Here is a 17315-nt window from a genome sequence, read left to right as displayed (position 1 = left end):
GGTCATGTTGGTCCAGAAGGGTGCCTTGACCAACAAGAATTTGGTGAAGAACTGGAGAGTGTGCTGGGTTCATCTTCTGGCCAGATCGTACTGTTACGCGGAGCGAACACAGGGGAACCCAAGAGTGGACTCAGATGCAGAAGCAGGGATGAATGAACCAAAAATGTTTATTGTACACAGAGAGATATGGAGTGCAGAACCGGGGTAGCTCAGAGGAGTTGCAGAAAAACCCGAAGTGTAGAGTGAGGTTGTAGTTGACTGAGTTGAACAGGGTAAACAGGTCCTGAGGGGAATCCAAGGTGGCGGTGAAGTCCAGAGCAAGGTGGTTGGTGGTGAGATGTGGTACAGGAGACAGAGACAGAGAGGTAATGCAACGAGAGGACAAAACGGTGTAAGGCAGGGAAACAAGCACAGCAGGGCAACAGGATCTTGAGAACTGACAAAAGGCTAGGGTAACAACTGACTGAGCAGAGATTACGATCTTGCAGAGTGGAGGTGGCAGGAATGAGTATATGTAGAGGTCTTGATTTATGGGACGATTTGCAGCTGGTAGGGATCTGCTCTGACTCCAGCACACCTGTCTTCAACCACACAATCACACCAAGAGAGAGAGAGTGTATACAGGGGGAGAACTGCAGGTTAGGACAACATCGGGTGGACACCAGAGGGCGTAGTGGGAGCAGATGTGACATCCACAAGGTTCCCACAATAAGTTGGGTGGATTTTGTCCCATTCCACTTGACAGAGCTGGTGTAACTGAGTCAGATTTGTAGGTCTACTTGCTCGCACATGCTTTTTCAGTTCTGCCCACAAATTTTCTATAGTATCGAGGTCAGGGCTTTATGATGGCTACTCCAATACCATTACTTTTTTTCCCTTCAGCCATTTTGCCACAACTTTGGAAGTATGCTTGGGGTCATTGTTCATTTGGAAGACCCATTTGTGACCAAGCTTTAACTTCCTGACTGATGTCTTGAGATGTTGCTTCAATATATCCACATAATTTTCCTTTGCCACCTTTGTTGTGAAGTGCACCAGTCCCTCATGCAGCAAAGCACCCCCACTACATGATGATGCCACTCCCGTGCTTCACATTTGTGATGGTATTCTTCGGCATCAAGCCTCAAGCCAATTTTTCCTCCAAACATAATGATGGTCATTATTTCCAAACAGTTCTATTTTTGTTTCAGACCAGAGGACATTTCTCAAAAAAGTACAATCTTTGTCCCCAATGTGCAGTTGCAAACCGTAGTCTGGCTTTTTTATGGCGGTTTCGGAGCAGTGGCTTCTTCCTTGCTGAGCGGCCTTTCAGGTTATGTCGATATAGGACTTGTTTTACTGTGGAAATAGATACTTTTGTACCTGTTTCCTCCAGCATCTTCACAAGGTCCTTTGCTGTTGTTCTGGGATTGATTCGCACTTTTTGCACCAAAGTACATTCATCTCTAGGAGACAGAACGGGTCTCCTTCCTGAGCGATATGACAGCTGCGGGGTCAACTTAGTGTATGTACTTCTGACCCACTGGAATTGTGATACAGTGAATTATAAGTGAAATAATCTGTCTGTAAACAATTGTTGGAAAAATTACTTGTGTCATGCACAAAGTAGATGTCCTAACCGACTTGCCAAAACTATAGTTTGTTAACAAGACATTTGTGTAGTGGTTGAAAATCGAAACAAAATGTGCTCATGGTATTTCACAGAAAATGTATATTTTTCATTAATAACTCAAGGGTGAAAGATGTGTGAAACCCCAATGAATGCACGCACAATCAAAGGTTCTGAACGTTAAATAGGGGGCATTACAAGTGTTATCAGTTTAGAGTTTTGTACTTAATATATACCACCTACATCTTAAAAATTTGCCAAAGAGGGCCTCCCGGGTGGCGCAGTGGTCTAGGGCACTGCATCGCAGTGCTAGCTGCGCCACCAGAGTCTCTGGGTTCGCGCCCAGGCTCTGTCGCAGCCGGCCGCGACCGGGAGGTCCGTGGGGCGACGGACAATTGGGCTAGCGTCTTCCGGGTTAGGGAGGGTTTGGCCGGTAGGGATATCCTTGTCTCATCGCGCTCCAGCGACTCCTGTGGCGGGCCGGGCGTAGTGCGTGCTAACCAAGGGGGCCAGGTGCACGGTGTTTCCTCCGACACATTGGTGCGGCTGGCTTCCGGGTTGGAGGCGCGCTGTGTTAAGAAGCAGTGCAGCTTGGTTGGGTTGTGCTTCGGAGGACGCGTGGCTTTCGACCTTCATCTCTCCCAAGCCCGTACGGGAGTTGTAGCGATGAGACAAGATAGTAATTACTAGCGATTGGATACCATGAAAAATTGGGGAGAAAAGGGGATAAATTCTTTTTTTTTTAAATTAAACAAATTAATATTTTTTGCCAAAGTGATTGAAAGAAACTGTAAGCTGAGAATCACTCACTGGAGAACATAGAGTACAAGGGTGTCTTTGGGTGGTGGGGTGTGTGTGTGTGTGTTTGTGTGTTTGTGTGTGTGTGGGTGTGTGCCCTTGCATGCATGTGTGTGTGTGTGGTTTAAATATGTATCTCCTGTAAAAGGATCTGCATTAGCTCCTCTGAACATCCTGCACAAGGACAGTGGACTGTAAACACTCTACATACTATGGATTGGCTAATTTACGCTAGCGTTGCTTTTCTTATTTGTGTCCCAAATGTCACCCAATTCCCTACATACTGCACTACTTTTGGTCAGAGCCCTATGGCCATGGTCAAAAGTAGTGCAATTTGTAGGGAATGTGGTTCCAATTAGGACACAAAATAGTCTTATGTAAGATTAGTCTTATGTCCTTTAGTGATTCCTGTCTTAGTTGCCTTAGAGTACTCATTCTAATGGCTGCTAAGGTTGACAAGTATTCTCAGCCTGAATAACTGATTGATGAAAACCAGTTGGGGCTGAGTTGTCTGAGCCAATTAGAACTGAATGTATAACTATTTCGACCAATGGTGGTGTACCAGTGACATCCTGTCCATTCCTGAACCCTTTGAATTGATTGGTGAGAGATCATGTCCAGTATGTAGACAAGTCTTTATGGTATGGTATCTGCCTGAGGAGAGGAGGGACCCTATAGCATCTGCCTGAGGAGAGGAGGGACCCTATAGTGTCTGCCTGAGGAGAGGAGGGACCCTATAGCATCTGCCTGGGGGAGGAGGGACCCTATAGTGTCTGTCTGAGGAGAGGAGGGACCCTATAGCATCTGCCTGAGGAGAGGAGGGACCCTATAGTGTCTATCTAAAGGGGAGGAGGGACCCTATAGCATTTGCTTGAGGAGAGGAGGGACCCTATAGTGTCTGCCTGAGGGAAGGAGGGACCCTATAGCGTCTGTCTGAGGAGAGGAGGGACCCTATAGCATCTGCCTGAGGGGAGGAGGGACCCTATAGTGTCTGTCTGAGGAGAGGAGGGACCCTATAGTGTCTGCCTGAGGGGAGGAGGGACCCTATAGCATTTGCCTGAGGGGAGGAGGGACCCTATAGTGTCTGCCTGAGGAGAGGAGGGACCCTATAGCATCTGCCTGAGGGGAGGAGGGACCCTATAGTATCTGCCTGAGGGGAGGAGGGACCCTATAGCATCTGCCTGAGGGGAGGAGGGACAAGATAGCATCTGCTTGAGGAGAGGAGGGACCCTATAGTGTCTGTCTGAGGAGAGGAGGGACCCTATAGCATCTGCTTGAGGGGAGGAGGGACCCTATAGTGTCTGTCTAAAGAGAGGAGGGACCCTAAAGTATCTGCCTGAGGGGAGGAGGGACCCTATAGTATCTGCCTGAGGAAAGGAGGGACCCTATAGTGTCTGTCTGAGGAGAGGAGGGACCCTATAGCATCTGCCTGAGGAGAGGAGGGACCCTATAGTGTCTGTCTGAGGAGAGGAGGTACCCTATAGCATTTGCCTGAGGAGAGGAGGGACCCTATAGTGTCTATCTAAAGGAGAGGAGGGACCCTATAGCATTTGCTTGAGGAGAGGAGGGACCCTATAGTGTCTGCCTGAGGAGAGGAGGGACCCTATAGCGTCTGTCTGAGGAGAGGAGGGACCCTATAGCATCTGCCTGAGGGGAGGAGGGACCCTATAGTGTCTGTCTGAGGAGAGGAGGGACCCTATAGCATTTGCCTGAGGGGAGGAGCGACCCTATAGCTTCTGTCTGAGGAGAGGAGGGACCCTATAGCATCTGCCTGAGGGGAGGAGGGACCCTATAGCGTCTGCCTGAGGAGAGGAGGGACCCTATAGCATCTGCCTGAGGAGAGGAGGGACCCTATAGTGTTTGTCTGAGGAGAGGAGGGACCCTATAGCATCTTCCTGAGGAGAGGAGGGACCCTATAGCATCTGCCTGAGGAGAGGAGGGACCCTATAGCATCTGCCTGAGGGGAGGAGGGACCCTATAGTATCTGCCTGAGGGGAGGAGGGACCCTATAGCATCTGCCCGAGGGGAGGAGGGACCCGATAGCATCTGCTTGAGGAGAGGAGGGACCCTATAGTGTCTGTCTGATGAGAGGAGGGACCCTATAGTATCTGCCTGAGGAGGGACCCTATAGTGTCTGTCTGAGGGGAGGAGGGACCCTATAGCATTTGCTTGAGGAGAGGAGGGACCCTATAGTATCTGCCTGAGGGGAGGAGGGACCCTATAGTGTCTGCCTGAGGAGAGGAGGGACCCTATAGCATCTGCCTGAGGGGAGGAGGGACCCTATAGTATCTGCCTGAGGGGAGGAGGGACCCTATAGCATCTGCCTGAGGGGAGGAGGGACCCGATAGCATCTGCTTGAGGAGAGGAGGGACCCTATAGTTTCTGTCTGAGGAGAGGAGGGACCCAATAGCATCTGCCTGAGGAGGGACCCTATAGTGTCTGTCTGAGGGGAGGAGGGACCCTATAGCATCTGTCTGAGGAGAGGAGGGACCCTATAGCATCTGCCTGAGGGGTGGAGGGACTCTATAATGTCTGCCTGAGGGGAGGAGGGACCCTGTAGTATCTGTCTGAGGGGAGGAGGGACCCTATAGTATCTGTCTGAGGAGAGGAGGGACCCTATAGCATCTACCTGAGGGGAGGAGGGACCCTATAGCATCTGCCTGAGGGGAGGAGGGACCCTATAGCATCTGCCTGAGGGGAAGAGGGACACTATAGTGTCTGCCTGAGGAGAGGAGGGACCATATAGCATCAGCCTGAGGGGAGGAGGAACCCTATAGTGTCTGCCTGAGGGGAGGAGGGACCCTATATCATCTGCCTGAGGGGAGGAGGGACCCTATAGCATCTGCCTGAGGGGAGGAGGGACCCTATAGCATCTTCCTGAGGTGAGGAGGGACTCTATAGTGTCTGTCTGAGGGGAAGAGGGACCCTATAGTGTCTGCCTGAGGGGAGGAGGGACCCTATAGCATCTGCCTGAGGGGAGGAGGGACCCTATAGCATCTGCCTGAGGAAAGGAGGGACCCTATAGTATCTGTCTGAGGAGAGGAGGGACCCTATAGTATCTGTCTGAGGAAAGGAGGGACCCTATAGTATCTGCCTGAGGAGAGGAGGGACCCTATAGCAGCTGCCTGAGGGGTGGAGGGACTCTATAGTGTCTGCCTGAGGGGAGGATGGACCCTATAGCATCTGCCTGAGGGGAGGAGGGACCCGATAGCATCTGCTTGAGGAGAGGAGGGACCCTATAGTTTCTGTCTGAGGAGAGGAGGGACCCAATAGCATCTGCCTGAGGAGGGACCCTATAGTGTCTGTCTGAGGGGAGGAGGGACCCTATAGCATCTGTCTGAGGAGAGGAGGGACCCTATAGCATCTGCCTGAGGGGTGGAGGGACTCTATAATGTCTGCCTGAGGGGAGGAGGGACCCTGTAGTATCTGTCTGAGGGGAGGAGGGACCCTATAGTATCTGTCTGAGGAGAGGAGGGACCCTATAGCATCTACCTGAGGGGAGGAGGGACCCTATAGCATCTGCCTGAGGGGAGGAGGGACCCTATAGCATCTGCCTGAGGGGAAGAGGGACACTATAGTGTCTGCCTGAGGAGAGGAGGGACCATATAGCATCAGCCTGAGGGGAGGAGGGACCCTATAGTGTCTGCCTGAGGGGAGGAGGGACCCTATATCATCTGCCTGAGGGGAGGAGGGACCCTATAGCATCTGCCTGAGGGGAGGAGGGACCCTATAGCATCTTCCTGAGGTGAGGAGGGACTCTATAGTGTCTGTCTGAGGGGAAGAGGGACCCTATAGTGTCTGCCTGAGGGGAGGAGGGACCCTATAGCATCTGCCTGAGGGGAGGAGGGACCCTATAGCATCTGCCTGAGGAAAGGAGGGACCCTATAGTATCTGTCTGAGGAGAGGAGGGACCCTATAGTATCTGTCTGAGGAAAGGAGGGACCCTATAGTATCTGCCTGAGGAGAGGAGGGACCCTATTGCAGCTGCCTGAGGGGTGGAGGGACTCTATAGTGTCTGCCTGAGGGGAGGATGGACCCTATAGCATCTGCCTGAGGGCAGGAGGGACCCTATAGCATCTGCCTGAGGGGAGGAGGGACCCTATAGCATCTGCCTGAGGGGAAGAGGGACACTTAGTGTCTGCCTGAGGAGAGGAGGGACCATATAGCATCAGCCTGAGGGGAGGAGGGACCCTATAGTGTCTGCCTGAGGGGAGGAGGGACCCTATATCATCTGCCTGAGGGGAGGAGGGACCCTATAGCATCTGCCTGAGGGGAGGAGGGACCCTATAGCATCTGCCTGAGGGGAGGAGGGACCCTATAGTGTCTGCCTGAGGAGAGGAGGGGCCCTATAGTGTCTGCCTGAGGAGAGGAGGGACTCTATAGTGTCTGTCTGAGGGGAGGAGGGACCTTATAGCATCTGCCTGAGGAGAGGAGGGACTCTATAGTGTCTGCCTGAGGGGAGGAGGGGCCCTATAGTGTCTGCCTGAGGAGAGGAGGGACTCTATAGTGTCTGTCTGAGGGGAGGAGGGACCCTATAGCATCTGCCTGAGGGGAGGAGGGACCCTATAGCATCTGCCTGAGGAGAGGAGGGACTCTATAGCGTCTGTCTGAGGGGAGGAGGGACCCTAAAGCATCTGCCTGAGGGGAGGAGGGACCCTATAGCATCTGCCTGAGGGGGGGAGGGACCCTATAGTTTCTGTCTGAGGGGAGGAGGGACCCTATAGTGTCTGCCTGAGGGGAGGAGGGACCCTATAGCATCTGCCTGAGGGGAGGAGGGACCCTATAGCATCTTCCTGAGGAGAGGAGGGACCCTATAGTGTCTGTCTGAGGAGAGGAGGGACCCTATAGCAGCTGCCTGAGGGGTGGAGGGACTCTATAGTGTCTGCCTGAGGGGAGGAGGGACCCTATAGTATCTGTCTGAGGGGAGGAGGGGACCCTATAGTATCTGCCTGAGGGGAGGAGGGACCCTATAGTGTCTGCCTGAGTGGAGGAGGGACCCTATAGTATCTGTCTGAGGAGAGGAGGGACCCTATAGCATCTGCCTGAGGAGAGGAGGGACCCTATAGCATCTGCCTGAGGGGAGGAGGGACCCTATAGCATCTGCCTGAGGGGAAGAGGGACACTATAGTGTCTGCCTGAGGAGAGGAGGGACCATATAGCATCAGCCTGAGGGGAGGAGGGACCCTATAGTGTCTGCCTGAGGGGAGGAGGGACCCTATATCATTTGCCTGATGGGAGGAGGGACCCTATAGCATCTGCCTGAGGGGAGGAGGGACCCTATAGCATCTGCCTGAGGAGAGGAGGGACTCTATAGTGTCTGCCTGAGGAGAGGAGGGGCCCTATAGTGTCTGCCTGAGGAGAGGAGGGACTCTATAGTGTCTGTCTGAGGGGAGGAGGGACCCTGTAGCATCTGCCTGAGGGGAGGAGGGACCCTATAGCATCTGTCTGAGGGGAGGAGGGACCTTATAGTATCTGCCTGAGGGGAGGAGGGACCCTATAGTGTCTGCCTGAGTGGAGAGGAGGGACCCTATAGTGTCTGTCTGAGGAGAGGAGGGACCCTATAGCATCTGCCTGAGGGGAGGAGGGACCCTATAGCATCTGCCTGAGGGGAAGAGGGACACTATAGTGTCTGCCTGAGGAGAGGAGGGACCATATAGCATCAGCCTGAGGGGAGGAGGGACCCTATAGTGTCTGCCTGAGGGGAGGAGGGACCCTATATCATCTGCCTGAGGGGAGGAGGGACCCTTTAGCATCTGCCTGAGGGGAGGAGGGACCCTATAGCAGCTGCCTGAGGAGAGGAGGGACTCTATAGTGTCTGCCTGAGGGGAGGAGGGGCCCTATAGTGTCTGCCTGAGGGGAGGAGGGGCCCTATAGTGTCTGTCTGAGGGGAGGAGGGACCCTATAGCATCTGCCTGAGGGCAGGAGGGACCCTATAGCATCTGCCTGAGGAGAGGATGGACTCTATAGCGTCTGTCTGAGGGGAGGAGGGACCCTATAGCATCTGCCTGAGGGGAGGAGGGACCCTATAGCATTTGCCTGAGGGGAGGAGGGACCCTATAGCGTCTGTCTAAGGAGAGGAGGGACCATATAGCATCAGCCTGAGGGGAGGAGGGACCCTATAGTGTCTGCCTGAGGGGAGGAGGGACCCTATATCATCTGCCTGAGGGGAGGAGGGACCCTTTAGCATCTGCCTGAGGGGAGGAGGGACCCTATAGCAGCTGCCTGAGGAGAGGAGGGACTCTATAGTGTCTGCCTGAGGGGAGGAGGGGCCCTATAGTGTCTGCCTGAGGGGAGGAGGGGCCCTATAGTGTCTGTCTGAGGGGAGGAGGGACCCTATAGCATCTGCCTGAGGGCAGGAGGGACCCTATAGCATCTGCCTGAGGGGAGGAGGGACCCTATAGCATCTGCCTGAGGAAAGGAGGGACCCTATAGTATCTGTCTGAGGAGAGGAGGGACCCTATAGTATCTGTCTGAGGAAAGGAGGGACCCTATAGTATCTGCCTGAGGAGAGGAGGGACCCTATTGCAGCTGCCTGAGGGGTGGAGGGACTCTATAGTGTCTGCCTGAGGGGAGGATGGACCCTATAGCATCTGCCTGAGGGGAGGAGGGACCCTATAGCATCTGCCTGAGGGGAGGAGGGACCCTATAGCATCTGCCTGAGGGGAAGAGGGACACTTAGTGTCTGCCTGAGGAGAGGAGGGACCATATAGCATCAGCCTGAGGGGAGGAGGGACCCTATAGTGTCTGCCTGAGGGGAGGAGGGACCCTATATCATCTGCCTGAGGGGAGGAGGGACCCTATAGCATCTGCCTGAGGGGAGGAGGGACCCTATAGCATCTGCCTGAGGGGAGGAGGGACCCTATAGTGTCTGCCTGAGGAGAGGAGGGGCCCTATAGTGTCTGCCTGAGGAGAGGAGGGACTCTATAGTGTCTGTCTGAGGGGAGGAGGGACCTTATAGCATCTGCCTGAGGAGAGGAGGGACTCTATAGTGTCTGCCTGAGGGGAGGAGGGGCCCTATAGTGTCTGCCTGAGGAGAGGAGGGACTCTATAGTGTCTGTCTGAGGGGAGGAGGGACCCTATAGCATCTGCCTGAGGGGAGGAGGGACCCTATAGCATCTGCCTGAGGAGAGGAGGGACTCTATAGCGTCTGTCTGAGGGGAGGAGGGACCCTAAAGCATCTGCCTGAGGGGAGGAGGGACCCTATAGCATCTGCCTGAGGGGGGGAGGGACCCTATAGTTTCTGTCTGAGGGGAGGAGGGACCCTATAGTGTCTGCCTGAGGGGAGGAGGGACCCTATAGCATCTGCCTGAGGGGAGGAGGGACCCTATAGCATCTTCCTGAGGAGAGGAGGGACCCTATAGTGTCTGTCTGAGGAGAGGAGGGACCCTATAGCAGCTGCCTGAGGGGTGGAGGGACTCTATAGTGTCTGCCTGAGGGGAGGAGGGACCCTATAGTATCTGTCTGAGGGGAGGAGGGGACCCTATAGTATCTGCCTGAGGGGAGGAGGGACCCTATAGTGTCTGCCTGAGTGGAGGAGGGACCCTATAGTATCTGTCTGAGGAGAGGAGGGACCCTATAGCATCTGCCTGAGGAGAGGAGGGACCCTATAGCATCTGCCTGAGGGGAGGAGGGACCCTATAGCATCTGCCTGAGGGGAAGAGGGACACTATAGTGTCTGCCTGAGGAGAGGAGGGACCATATAGCATCAGCCTGAGGGGAGGAGGGACCCTATAGTGTCTGCCTGAGGGGAGGAGGGACCCTATATCATTTGCCTGAGGGGAGGAGGGACCCTATAGCATCTGCCTGAGGGGAGGAGGGACCCTATAGCATCTGCCTGAGGAGAGGAGGGACTCTATAGTGTCTGCCTGAGGAGAGGAGGGGCCCTATAGTGTCTGCCTGAGGAGAGGAGGGACTCTATAGTGTCTGTCTGAGGGGAGGAGGGACCCTGTAGCATCTGCCTGAGGGGAGGAGGGACCCTATAGCATCTGTCTGAGGGGAGGAGGGACCTTATAGTATCTGCCTGAGGGGAGGAGGGACCCTATAGTGTCTGCCTGAGTGGAGAGGAGGGACCCTATAGTGTCTGTCTGAGGAGAGGAGGGACCCTATAGCATCTGCCTGAGGGGAGGAGGGACCCTATAGCATCTGCCTGAGGGGAAGAGGGACACTATAGTGTCTGCCTGAGGAGAGGAGGGACCATATAGCATCAGCCTGAGGGGAGGAGGGACCCTATAGTGTCTGCCTGAGGGGAGGAGGGACCCTATATCATCTGCCTGAGGGGAGGAGGGACCCTTTAGCATCTGCCTGAGGGGAGGAGGGACCCTATAGCAGCTGCCTGAGGAGAGGAGGGACTCTATAGTGTCTGCCTGAGGGGAGGAGGGGCCCTATAGTGTCTGCCTGAGGGGAGGAGGGGCCCTATAGTGTCTGTCTGAGGGGAGGAGGGACCCTATAGCATCTGCCTGAGGGCAGGAGGGACCCTATAGCATCTGCCTGAGGAGAGGATGGACTCTATAGCGTCTGTCTGAGGGGAGGAGGGACCCTATAGCATCTGCCTGAGGGGAGGAGGGACCCTATAGCATTTGCCTGAGGGGAGGAGGGACCCTATAGTTTCTGTCTGAGGAAAGGAGGGACCCTATAGCATTTGCCTGAGGGGAGGAGGGACCCTATATAGCGTCTGTCTAAGGAGAGGAGGGACCATATAGCATCAGCCTGAGGGGAGGAGGGACCCTATAGTGTCTGCCTGAGGGGAGGAGGGACCCTATATCATCTGCCTGAGGGGAGGAGGGACCCTTTAGCATCTGCCTGAGGGGAGGAGGGACCCTATAGCAGCTGTCTGAGGAGAGGAGGGACTCTATAGTGTCTGCCTGAGGGGAGGAGGGGCCCTATAGTGTCTGCCTGAGGGGAGGAGGGGCCCTATAGTGTCTGTCTGAGGGGAGGAGGGACCCTATAGCATCTGCCTGAGGGCAGGAGGGACCCTATAGCATCTGCCTGAGGGGAGGAGGGACCCTATAGCATCTGCCTGAGGAAAGGAGGGACCCTATAGTATCTGTCTGAGGAGAGGAGGGACCCTATAGTATCTGTCTGAGGAAAGGAGGGACCCTATAGTATCTGCCTGAGGAGAGGAGGGACCCTATTGCAGCTGCCTGAGGGGTGGAGGGACTCTATAGTGTCTGCCTGAGGGGAGGATGGACCCTATAGCATCTGCCTGAGGGGAGGAGGGACCCTATAGCATCTGCCTGAGGGGAGGAGGGACCCTATAGCATCTGCCTGAGGGGAAGAGGGACACTTAGTGTCTGCCTGAGGAGAGGAGGGACCATATAGCATCAGCCTGAGGGGAGGAGGGACCCTATAGTGTCTGCCTGAGGGGAGGAGGGACCCTATATCATCTGCCTGAGGGGAGGAGGGACCCTATAGCATCTGCCTGAGGGGAGGAGGGACCCTATAGCATCTGCCTGAGGGGAGGAGGGACCCTATAGTGTCTGCCTGAGGAGAGGAGGGGCCCTATAGTGTCTGCCTGAGGAGAGGAGGGACTCTATAGTGTCTGTCTGAGGGGAGGAGGGACCTTATAGCATCTGCCTGAGGAGAGGAGGGACTCTATAGTGTCTGCCTGAGGGGAGGAGGGGCCCTATAGTGTCTGCCTGAGGAGAGGAGGGACTCTATAGTGTCTGTCTGAGGGGAGGAGGGACCCTATAGCATCTGCCTGAGGGGAGGAGGGACCCTATAGCATCTGCCTGAGGAGAGGAGGGACTCTATAGCGTCTGTCTGAGGGGAGGAGGGACCCTAAAGCATCTGCCTGAGGGGAGGAGGGACCCTATAGCATCTGCCTGAGGGGGGGAGGGACCCTATAGTTTCTGTCTGAGGGGAGGAGGGACCCTATAGTGTCTGCCTGAGGGGAGGAGGGACCCTATAGCATCTGCCTGAGGGGAGGAGGGACCCTATAGCATCTTCCTGAGGAGAGGAGGGACCCTATAGTGTCTGTCTGAGGAGAGGAGGGACCCTATAGCAGCTGCCTGAGGGGTGGAAGGACTCTATAGTGTCTGCCTGAGGGGAGGAGGGACCCTATAGTATCTGTCTGAGGGGAGGAGGGGACCCTATAGTATCTGCCTGAGGGGAGGAGGGACCCTATAGTGTCTGCCTGAGTGGAGGAGGGACCCTATAGTATCTGTCTGAGGAGAGGAGGGACCCTATAGCATCTGCCTGAGGAGAGGAGGGACCCTATAGCATCTGCCTGAGGGGAGGAGGGACCCTATAGCATCTGCCTGAGGGGAAGAGGGACACTATAGTGTCTGCCTGAGGAGAGGAGGGACCATATAGCATCAGCCTGAGGGGAGGAGGGACCCTATAGTGTCTGCCTGAGGGGAGGAGGGACCCTATATCATTTGCCTGAGGGGAGGAGGGACCCTATAGCATCTGCCTGAGGGGAGGAGGGACCCTATAGCATCTGCCTGAGGAGAGGAGGGACTCTATAGTGTCTGCCTGAGGAGAGGAGGGGCCCTATAGTGTCTGCCTGAGGAGAGGAGGGACTCTATAGTGTCTGTCTGAGGGGAGGAGGGACCCTGTAGCATCTGCCTGAGGGGAGGAGGGACCCTATAGCATCTGTCTGAGGGGAGGAGGGACCTTATAGTATCTGCCTGAGGGGAGGAGGGACCCTATAGTGTCTGCCTGAGTGGAGAGGAGGGACCCTATAGTGTCTGTCTGAGGAGAGGAGGGACCCTATAGCATCTGCCTGAGGGGAAGAGGGACACTATAGTGTCTGCCTGAGGAGAGGAGGGACCATATAGCATCAGCCTGAGGGGAGGAGGGACCCTATAGTGTCTGCCTGAGGGGAGGAGGGACCCTATATCATCTGCCTGAGGGGAGGAGGGACCCTTTAGCATCTGCCTGAGGGGAGGAGGGACCCTATAGCAGCTGCCTGAGGAGAGGAGGGACTCTATAGTGTCTGCCTGAGGGGAGGAGGGGCCCTATAGTGTCTGCCTGAGGGGAGGAGGGGCCCTATAGTGTCTGTCTGAGGGGAGGAGGGACCCTATAGCATCTGCCTGAGGGCAGGAGGGACCCTATAGCATCTGCCTGAGGAGAGGATGGACTCTATAGCGTCTGTCTGAGGGGAGGAGGGACCCTATAGCATCTGCCTGAGGGGAGGAGGGACCCTATAGCATTTGCCTGAGGGGAGGAGGGACCCTATAGTTTCTGTCTGAGGAAAGGAGGGACCCTATAGCATTTGCCTGAGGGGAGGAGGGACCCTATAGCGTCTGTCTAAGGAGAGGAGGGACCATATAGCATCAGCCTGAGGGGAGGAGGGACCCTATAGTGTCTGCCTGAGGGGAGGAGGGACCCTATATCATCTGCCTGAGGGGAGGAGGGACCCTTTAGCATCTGCCTGAGGGGAGGAGGGACCCTATAGCAGCTGCCTGAGGAGAGGAGGGACTCTATAGTGTCTGCCTGAGGGGAGGAGGGGCCCTATAGTGTCTGCCTGAGGGGAGGAGGGGCCCTATAGTGTCTGTCTGAGGGGAGGAGGGACCCTATAGCATCTGCCTGAGGGCAGGAGGGACCCTATAGCATCTGCCTGAGGGGAGGAGGGACCCTATAGCATCTGCCTGAGGAAAGGAGGGACCCTATAGTATCTGTCTGAGGAGAGGAGGGACCCTATAGTATCTGTCTGAGGAAAGGAGGGACCCTATAGTATCTGCCTGAGGAGAGGAGGGCCCCTATTGCAGCTGCCTGAGGGGTGGAGGGACTCTATAGTGTCTGCCTGAGGGGAGGATGGACCCTATAGCATCTGCCTGAGGGGAGGAGGGACCCTATAGCATCTGCCTGAGGGGAGGAGGGACCCTATAGCATCTGCCTGAGGGGAAGAGGGACACTTAGTGTCTGCCTGAGGAGAGGAGGGACCATATAGCATCAGCCTGAGGGGAGGAGGGACCCTATAGTGTCTGCCTGAGGGGAGGAGGGACCCTATATCATCTGCCTGAGGGGAGGAGGGACCCTATAGCATCTGCCTGAGGGGAGGAGGGACCCTATAGCATCTGCCTGAGGGGAGGAGGGACCCTATAGTGTCTGCCTGAGGAGAGGAGGGGCCCTATAGTGTCTGCCTGAGGAGAGGAGGGACTCTATAGTGTCTGTCTGAGGGGAGGAGGGACCTTATAGCATCTGCCTGAGGAGAGGAGGGACTCTATAGTGTCTGCCTGAGGGGAGGAGGGGCCCTATAGTGTCTGCCTGAGGAGAGGAGGGACTCTATAGTGTCTGTCTGAGGGGAGGAGGGACCCTATAGCATCTGCCTGAGGGGAGGAGGGACCCTATAGCATCTGCCTGAGGAGAGGAGGGACTCTATAGCGTCTGTCTGAGGGGAGGAGGGACCCTAAAGCATCTGCCTGAGGGGAGGAGGGACCCTATAGCATCTGCCTGAGGGGGGGAGGGACCCTATAGTTTCTGTCTGAGGGGAGGAGGGACCCTATAGTGTCTGCCTGAGGGGAGGAGGGACCCTATAGCATCTGCCTGAGGGGAGGAGGGACCCTATAGCATCTTCCTGAGGAGAGGAGGGACCCTATAGTGTCTGTCTGAGGAGAGGAGGGACCCTATAGCAGCTGCCTGAGGGGTGGAGGGACTCTATAGTGTCTGCCTGAGGGGAGGAGGGACCCTATAGTATCTGTCTGAGGGGAGGAGGGGACCCTATAGTATCTGCCTGAGGGGAGGAGGGACCCTATAGTGTCTGCCTGAGTGGAGGAGGGACCCTATAGTATCTGTCTGAGGAGAGGAGGGACCCTATAGCATCTGCCTGAGGAGAGGAGGGACCCTATAGCATCTGCCTGAGGGGAGGAGGGACCCTATAGCATCTGCCTGAGGGGAAGAGGGACACTATAGTGTCTGCCTGAGGAGAGGAGGGACCATATAGCATCAGCCTGAGGGGAGGAGGGACCCTATAGTGTCTGCCTGAGGGGAGGAGGGACCCTATATCATTTGCCTGAGGGGAGGAGGGACCCTATAGCATCTGCCTGAGGGGAGGAGGGACCCTATAGCATCTGCCTGAGGAGAGGAGGGACTCTATAGTGTCTGCCTGAGGAGAGGAGGGGCCCTATAGTGTCTGCCTGAGGAGAGGAGGGACTCTATAGTGTCTGTCTGAGGGGAGGAGGGACCCTGTAGCATCTGCCTGAGGGGAGGAGGGACCCTATAGCATCTGTCTGAGGGGAGGAGGGACCTTATAGTATCTGCCTGAGGGGAGGAGGGACCCTATAGTGTCTGCCTGAGTGGAGAGGAGGGACCCTATAGTGTCTGTCTGAGGAGAGGAGGGACCCTATAGCATCTGCCTGAGGGGAGGAGGGACCCTATAGCGTCTGTCTAAGGAGAGGAGGGAACCTATAGCATCTGTCTGAGGGGAGGAGGGACCCTATAGCATCTGCCTGAGGGGAGGAGGGACCCTATAGCATCTGCCTGAGGGGAGGAGGGACCCTATAGTGTCTGTCTGAGGAAAGGAGGGACCCTATAGCATTTGCCTGAGGGGAGGAGGGACCCTATAGCGTCTGTCTAAGGAGAGGAGGGACCCCATAGCATCTGCCTGAGGAGAGGAGGGACCCTATAACATCTGCCCGAGGGGAGGAGGGACCCTATAGTGTCTGCCTGAGGGGAGGAGGGACCCTATAGTGTCTGTCTGAGGGGAGGAAGGACCCTATAATGTCTGTCTGAGGGGAGGAGGGACCCTATAGCATCTTCCTGAGGGGAGGAGGGACCCTATAGTGTCTGCCAGAGGAGAGGAGGGACCCTATAGTGTCTGTCTGAGGGGAGGAAGGACCCTATAATGTCTGTCTGAGGGGAGGAGGGACCCTATAGCATCTTCCTGAGCGGAGGAGGGCCCCTATAGCATCTGCCTGAGGAGAGGAGGGACCCTATAGTGTCTGTCTGAGGAGAGGAAGGAGCCTATAGCATCTGCCTGAGGGGAGGAGGGACCCTATAGTGTCTGCCTGAGGGGAGGAGGAACCCTATAGCATCTGCCTGAGGGGTGGAGGGACTCTATAGTGTCTGTCTGAGGGGAGGAGGGACCCTATAGTGTCTGTCTGAGGGGAGGAGGGACCCTATAGCATCTGCCTGAGGAGAGGAGGGACCCTACAGCATCTGCCTGAGGAGAGGAGGGACCCTATAGTGTCTGTCTGAGGGGAGGAGGGACCCTATAGCATCTGCCTGAGGGGAAGAGGGACCCTATAGTGTCTGCCTGAGGAGAGGAGGGACCCTACAGCGTCTGCCTGAGGAGAGGAGGTGCCCTATAGTGTCTGTCTGAGGTGAGGAGGGACCCTATAGCATCTGCCTGAGGGGAGGAGGGACCCTATAGTATCTGCCTGAGGAGAGGAAGGACTCTATAGTGTCTGTCTGAGGGGAGGAGGGACCCTATAGCAACTGCCTGAGGGGAGGAGGGACCCTATAGTGTCTGCCTGAGGAGAGGAGGGACCCTATAGTGTCTGCCTGAGGAGAGGAGGGACCCTATAGTGTCTGCTTGAGGGGAGGAGGGACCCTATAGCATCTGCCTGAGGGGAGGAGGGATCCTATAGCATCTGCCTGAGGGGAGGAGGGACCCTATAGCGTCTGCCTGAGGGGAGGAGGGACCCTATAGTGTCTGCCTGAGGAGAGGAGGGACCATATAGCATCTGCCTGAGGGGAGGAGGGACCCTATAGCGTCTGCCTGAGGGGAGGAGGGACCCTATAGCATCTGCCTGAGGGGAGGAGGGACCCTATAGTGTCTGTCTGAGGAGAGGAGGGACCCTATAGCATTTGCCTGAGGGGAGGAGGGACCCTATAGCGTCTGTCTGAGGAGAGGAGGGACCCTATAGCATCTGCTTGAGGAGAGGAGGGACCCTATAGCATCTGCCTGAGGGGAGGAGGGACCCTATAGTGTCTGCCTGAGGGGACGAGGGACCCTATAGCATCT

The sequence above is a fragment of the Salvelinus fontinalis genome, chromosome 13 (assembly GCF_029448725.1).
Source record: "Salvelinus fontinalis isolate EN_2023a chromosome 13, ASM2944872v1, whole genome shotgun sequence".
In the NCBI taxonomy this organism is placed as follows: domain Eukaryota; kingdom Metazoa; phylum Chordata; class Actinopteri; order Salmoniformes; family Salmonidae; genus Salvelinus; species Salvelinus fontinalis.
Note: the sequence above shows the minus strand (reverse complement) of the source record.